The following is a 6,006-nucleotide window of genomic DNA, read 5'->3' as shown; positions in this document are numbered from 1 at the left end:
GGAGACAGAATCCGGAGCAGGCTCCAGGCTCAGAGCTGTCAGCACAGAACCCGACGCAGGGGCTCGAACCCATGAACCATGAGATCGTGATCTGAGCGGGAGTCGGGACGCTTACCCGACCGAGCCACCCAGGCGCCCCTAAAAATTTTTTTAATTAAACATTAGAAAAATGAATTTCACCTGTTTATTTTTACGTTTGTAATGGTACTTCTGGAAAAATTTTGATTTCATACATGGTTCACGCTATATTTCTATTGGACAGAGCTGCTCTATAATTGACTTACCCATTCTGTTTGTTATTAATGGTCGTCTCACTCTACTAGGAGGTACGCACCCTGAGGGCAAGGCATTTTTTGCCTGGCTTGTGCCCTGCTGTATTCCCAGTGCTTAGAATGTACATACACACGGTAGGTGCTCAATAAATATTTGTTGAGAGTGAAATCGCTAGCTAAATTTCACTGCGCAAGGACCATGCATACTTAGCTCTGCGCTAAGCAGAGGCTTTAATAATGCATTCAGTTCTTAGAACAACTCCGCCTAGTAGGTGCTGCTGTTCCCATCTGCAGGGGGGGAACGGGCTCAGAGGGGTTAAGTGACTGGTTCAGAGTCCCCCAGAGCCAACAGCCCGCCTGCGCAGGATGAGGCTGGCAGTTGCCCCTTGGGAAAGTGGGACCCCGCCTTTCCTCCAGGGCTTCTCCTCCGATGCAGGTTGTTCTGGGGAGCGGGCAGCTCGCTGCGGGGGCGGGGCCGGGTTCTCAAGTCCAAGCTGAAGGGCAGGATGCTGTGTGCTGCCCCTTCATGATCTCATGGTTTTCCTGGCCGCTATCCCCTGCCGGGAGGCCACCTGCAGCTCCCCGTGGTGACCTTTCACCCAGGAGGGACCGGGAGGGCGGGGCCTGGATTCTTCGAACCACTTTTGAATTCTAACTGCTGTGTGCTGCGCAGCCTGGCGGCTGAGCCTGGGACTCTGAACTGAAGGTGGGTTGGGGGCGGGGGGGATGGGGTGGCAGAGCCTCCAGGGAGCTTCCGGTCCCAGTACCCACAGAGGCTGCTGTCCTGGGTCCCCTGAGTAGGGCTCCCTGGTGTGAATAAGAAGGGAAACGTCACGAACCTGACCCTGCTTTTCCACAGGGACGAAGGAACAACGAGCAGAAAGGGCTGCCCTTCCCCACAATCGGGAGATAAAGCTAAATTGAGGAGCTGTTCGCCTTCTAGAGAATGACACAGGACCTACTTTGTCACTGACCGCACTCCGACCCCCACCCCTGGCTGGCCTCAGGCCACCTTAGCCTTTCTAGACGAGGTATGGGTCTCCTAGGGTTGCTTAAGATGACTTTTCGTAAAGCGCGCAATGCAGAGATCCCAAACTTTCTTGGTTTGAGGCACCCCCGGGGTCTCAGAAATTTTTTCAGGGCACCTACTACTCCCACCCGTGCGAAACAAAACAAAACATCAAAACCAAAATCAAACCTAGCCGTTACGTTTAGTAAGTATTAGGTCAAAACGACCCTTTTTAAAAAATTTTGTTTAATGTTTATTTATTGTGGAGAGAGAGAGGCAGAGCACAAGCAGGGGAGGGGCAGAGAGAGAGGGAGACACCGAATCTGAAGCGGCTCCAGGCTCTGAGCTGTCAGCACAGAGCCTGATGTGGGGCTCGAACCCACCAACCGTGAGATCGTGACCTGAGCCCAAGTAGGACGCCTGACTGACCGAGCCACCCAGGCGCCCCTAAGGTCAAAACAACTCTTAAATCTGCATGTTCTAACAACTTAGTAGCCACTTGCAAAATACACAAAAGCTGAAAGAAAGAGTAATATTTTAGTTCCTTCCTGAATAATCCTAAGTACACCCTAATGGAATGAGAGCTTGTTGGACTCTCAACAACTCAACCCTTGGAATTAGATTGGTCATTACCATCCTAATTTCCTGCTCCACAGTAATTTTCGCATTATACTTGTTTTTTATCGAAACTGCCATCAACCCAGCTCTACCGAGTTGCAACATCATCCGAAGGAATGAAGCTCCGACATTGAAAATGCGAACTACCTAGAGCTAGCAGTTTTCAAGGTGTCCGGCAGGTGTCGCTGTGGACCTCTCAAAAAGCTTCTGAAAGGGTCTGCGGTCCCCTGGGGCACCTGCGCGCAGGCTGAGACCTGCCCACCTAATAACCGAGCGACGTGGACGCGGTAGGTACTCAGTACACTCAGCTCAGTAGCTGTGAGCTTTATCGCCATTCTGCCCCACTCGGCGAGCAGCGATTTGCAAGGCCAAAGTTCAGGGAAGGCATAAGGCTTCCCCCTTGGCCATCAGAGACAGCACAAGAGGGGTGCCCTTTCAGCCAGTCTCCGCGCTCTCTTGGAAATCAGTTACCACCCCCATCTCAGGGTCCCCCTCTATTCAGACTCAGACTCTTCTTCCTCCCAGCCCCTCTACCCTTTAGCCCTTATTGAACAGTGGCTGGCGTATGCAATGTTCGTCCACTTTCTCCTTTAACACCTCAACAGCCTCAGGAGGTAGGGACGTCTATCCCATTTTACAGCTGAGGAAACCAGGGCTCTAGGAAGATATGTAACCTGTCCAGCTGGTGCATAGCAGAGCCAGGATTTGAATCCAAGTCCCCCGAATGCCAGAGTCCAAGCTCTAACCACTCTTCCATGCTACCTTTTTTTTTCTTTTGAGAGAGAGAGAGAAAAAGAGAGCATGTGCACTCACGAGAGCATGAGCCGGGGGAGGAGCAGAGAGAGAGGGGGACAGAAGATCCAAAGCAGGCTCCATGCTGGCAGCAGTGAGCCCAATGAGGGGCTCGAACTCATGAACCCTGAGATCATGACCTGAGCCGAAGTCAGACACTCAACCGACCGAGCCACCCAGGTGCCCCGCTACCTTTTTTTTTGAGGCAGTTTGCTCTCACCAAACCCCTGTTACTGTTACTTTGGTGGTGGTGGTGGTGGTTCTGGGCAATTCTGCCTCTCGGCCTTGACACTTTCGAGCTGGTTTTGCAGATGAAGAGACTAAGGTGCCAAGGAATAAAACAGTGGTCAAGAGCACGGACTCCACTCGTGGCTGCCTGGGTTTGAGCCTGGCTCTGCCACTTACCAGCTGTGTGACCTTGGGCCACTTGCTTAACATCTCTGTGCCTCGGTTTCCTCTTCGCTGACGTGGAGGTGAAAATACCATCTGCCCTGTGAGTTGGCAGGAAGATTAATGAGATAATACACAGGAGGCACTGTGACCGGCACGTTGTAAGCACACCCCCCACCGAAAGAGTGTTGTCACATGGTTATGAACACGAGTGCCCCCCTCCCCTTGGCCAGGCTTTCTCTTCTTTTGCAGAAGTTCTTCCCATAAGAGGCCCTGTCACCCATCCCCTTTGACTGCTAAGCCCTGATTCTGGCATTCAAGGCCGTCCTTACCTCAACTCCAGCCACACTATCGGCCACTTCCGGAGCACATCTGCAACTCTCACATCTACGCTCTTGCACAAGCTGTTTCCTCTACCTGGACACCTCCACCTGTTAACCTGTCCTGAAGATCCTCCCGGGCCTCCTTCTGACCCCTCCTATTGCCATTAGCAACAGAAGCCTTCACTAGCCAGCCTTCCCTACCTCCCTGGAGCAGGACCAGGATACCCCGGACTGAGGGTTAGAAATACAGGTTCCTGACTGCACATTCAAAGGGTTTGATTTTTAGTAGATCCGGAGTGTGGCCCAAATAGGTAAGCCCTTAAATAAATAAATAAATAACTTAAAAAAAAAAAGACACCACATGTAAAATGAAGTGATTTGGTGCGTGGACGTGTGTCGGTATAAACCACGGTGAGCGGTTATGGGAAGATGGTCTCCAAAGATATATCTGCAGTTATCTCTAGATAGTGGGATTTCAGGTAATTTTTACTCTCTTGCTTATTCTTTTCTGTATGATTTGAATAGTTTAACATGAATATTTACTTTTTATATCAAAAAGAATGTTGTTGGGGGGCGCCTGGGTGGCTCCGTCGGTTAAGCGTCCAACTCTTGGTTTCAGCTCAGGTCATGATCTCATGGTTCGTGAGTTCAAGCCCCACGTCAGGCTCTGCACTGACAGCACGGAGCCTGCTTGGGATTCTGTCTCCCTCTCTCACTGCCCCTCCCCTGATCTCTCTCTGTCTGTCTCTCTCTCTCTCAAAAACAAATAAACATTTTTAAAATAATAAATGTTTTAAAATTTCTTTTAATGTTTATTCTTTTTTTTTTTTTTTTTTGAGAGCCAGAGCGCGAGTGGGGGAGGGACAGAGAGAGAGGGAGACACAGAATCCAAACCAGGCTCCAGGCTCCGAGCTGTCAGCACAGAGCCCGACGCGGGGCTCGAACTCAATGACCTCGAGATCATGACCGGAGCTGAAGTCGGACGCTTAACCGACTGAGCCACCCAGGTGCCCCAAAATAATAAAATTTTTTAAAAGTATTATCTACACCCAACATGTGGCTTGAACTCAGGACCTCCTGAGATCAAGAGTTGCATGTTCTACCAACTGAGCCAACCAGACGCCCTAATATAAAGTTATTTTTATTTGATTGGTAACTCCTACCTACCCCCCCCCCACCCCCTTGCCAAAGAGCCAGGCTCCCCAGGCTATGGTGGCACCCAGGGTTTTGTTCCCCATCTCAGGTGTTCGGCTCTGGATCCCCACCTGGTGGCAAAGCCCACGGTATGTCTACAACTGGGCACCCAGAGCTCATACATTCTGATTCTACACTCCTGGGGTCTATACACAGCACATGCCCAGGCAGTACCCGTGGGATGGAGTCCAGTACGATTTCTGAACCTGTTTCCTAGGATTTTCTGAAGATACCTTGTCAGTGAAATTAGATTGTAAACTCTGCGAAAGCAGGAGAACCCTGACCTTTTTACCCCCCTTGCCCCTGCCCGGTTCTGATATGGGCACATAGGGGCCCTTCAGGGTAGAACAAAGAGGTGAGGCCGAAAAACACCAGTGGAAGAGGGGGTGTGGGGGAGCCCTGTTCAGAGTGCCTTCGTCTGTTTCGATGTCATCCTCCTCATTGACAGCAGAGGGCGCTCTACTTCCACGCAGCAAAAATTGCCAAAAAAAAAAAAAAATCTCCTATGAACTCCCCAGTCCCAGAGTAAAAGAGGTCCGGATTCCAGGGCCCAGCCCGCATTGTTCCTGAATCGGACTCTGGCAGAAATGACAGAGAATCTCTTCTCTGAACAAGACCTTGGGCCATTTTCTCGGGATCAAGCAAGTTGGAGAAGAAACTGCCTCACACAGCTGCCCGGGTGTCTCAGATGTGGCTTCTGCCCCCCTTAGGAGCAAAGCCGAAGCCCAGGGACACTTTCTAGAATACAAAGACAGGAATCAGAGTAAGCAAATGAATACATTAGCCAGGACTTCGCTCGGCCGCCCCAGGGCAAGGCGAAGGTCCTGGCCGCAGAGTAAACTGTTGCAAAGCTCTTCTATGTACCAGCTGTGTGGCTGAACAAGTCCCAGAAGCAGGTCGAGCCTCAGTTTCCTTACCTGCAAAGTAGGCATGATGTGGGCCTCCCAGGGTGGGTGGGATAATTCAATAAGATAAATTCAGTGAACTAATCTATACGACAAGCAGGCGTTGACGTGTTGGTTTTCGTCCCAGCAAAAATAGCTAATATGTACCATGTGCCAAGCCTCACGTTTAGTGCTTTACTTTATCGGCTCCTTCAACCCTCACAATAACCCTGTGAAATAGGTTGTATTATTCTCCCCCTTTCACAGATGAGGAGACAGGCCCAGAGAGGTTAAGCAACTTGCCCAAGGTCTCCCAGCTAGAAGTGACAGCTGAAATTGGAGCCCAGGAAGCCTGGCTCTGAGCCCCAGGATGAAATGGCCTCAGGGTGACGAAACTACCGTGTCCCTCGGGAGTCACAAACATTGGCCCTTGGCTGCTTTGGAGAAAAGTCGACCAATCAGCTGAGCAAGTCCAAAAAGCAGCTGAGGGGTGGGAAGCAGGTGCAGGCGAGAGTCCTCGCCCT

At 50.9% G+C, this 6,006-nt stretch overlaps 1 long non-coding RNA gene across 1 annotated transcript; it reads left to right on the top strand.

The window, feature by feature from the left end:
• The first annotated feature begins 896 nt into the window (after nucleotides 1-896).
• On the top strand, nucleotides 897-2,711 carry LOC122203786. The gene is made up of 3 exons (XR_006195333.1): nucleotides 897-978; nucleotides 1,132-1,303; nucleotides 1,986-2,711. It is a non-coding gene; the product is annotated as an uncharacterized LOC122203786 (long non-coding RNA).
• The last annotated feature ends 3,295 nt before the right edge of the window (nucleotides 2,712-6,006 follow it).

Source organism: Panthera leo, chromosome D3, assembly GCF_018350215.1.
Source record: "Panthera leo isolate Ple1 chromosome D3, P.leo_Ple1_pat1.1, whole genome shotgun sequence".
Lineage (NCBI taxonomy): Eukaryota > Metazoa > Chordata > Mammalia > Carnivora > Felidae > Panthera > Panthera leo.
Note: the sequence above shows the minus strand (reverse complement) of the source record. Positions and strands in the feature narration are given on the sequence as shown.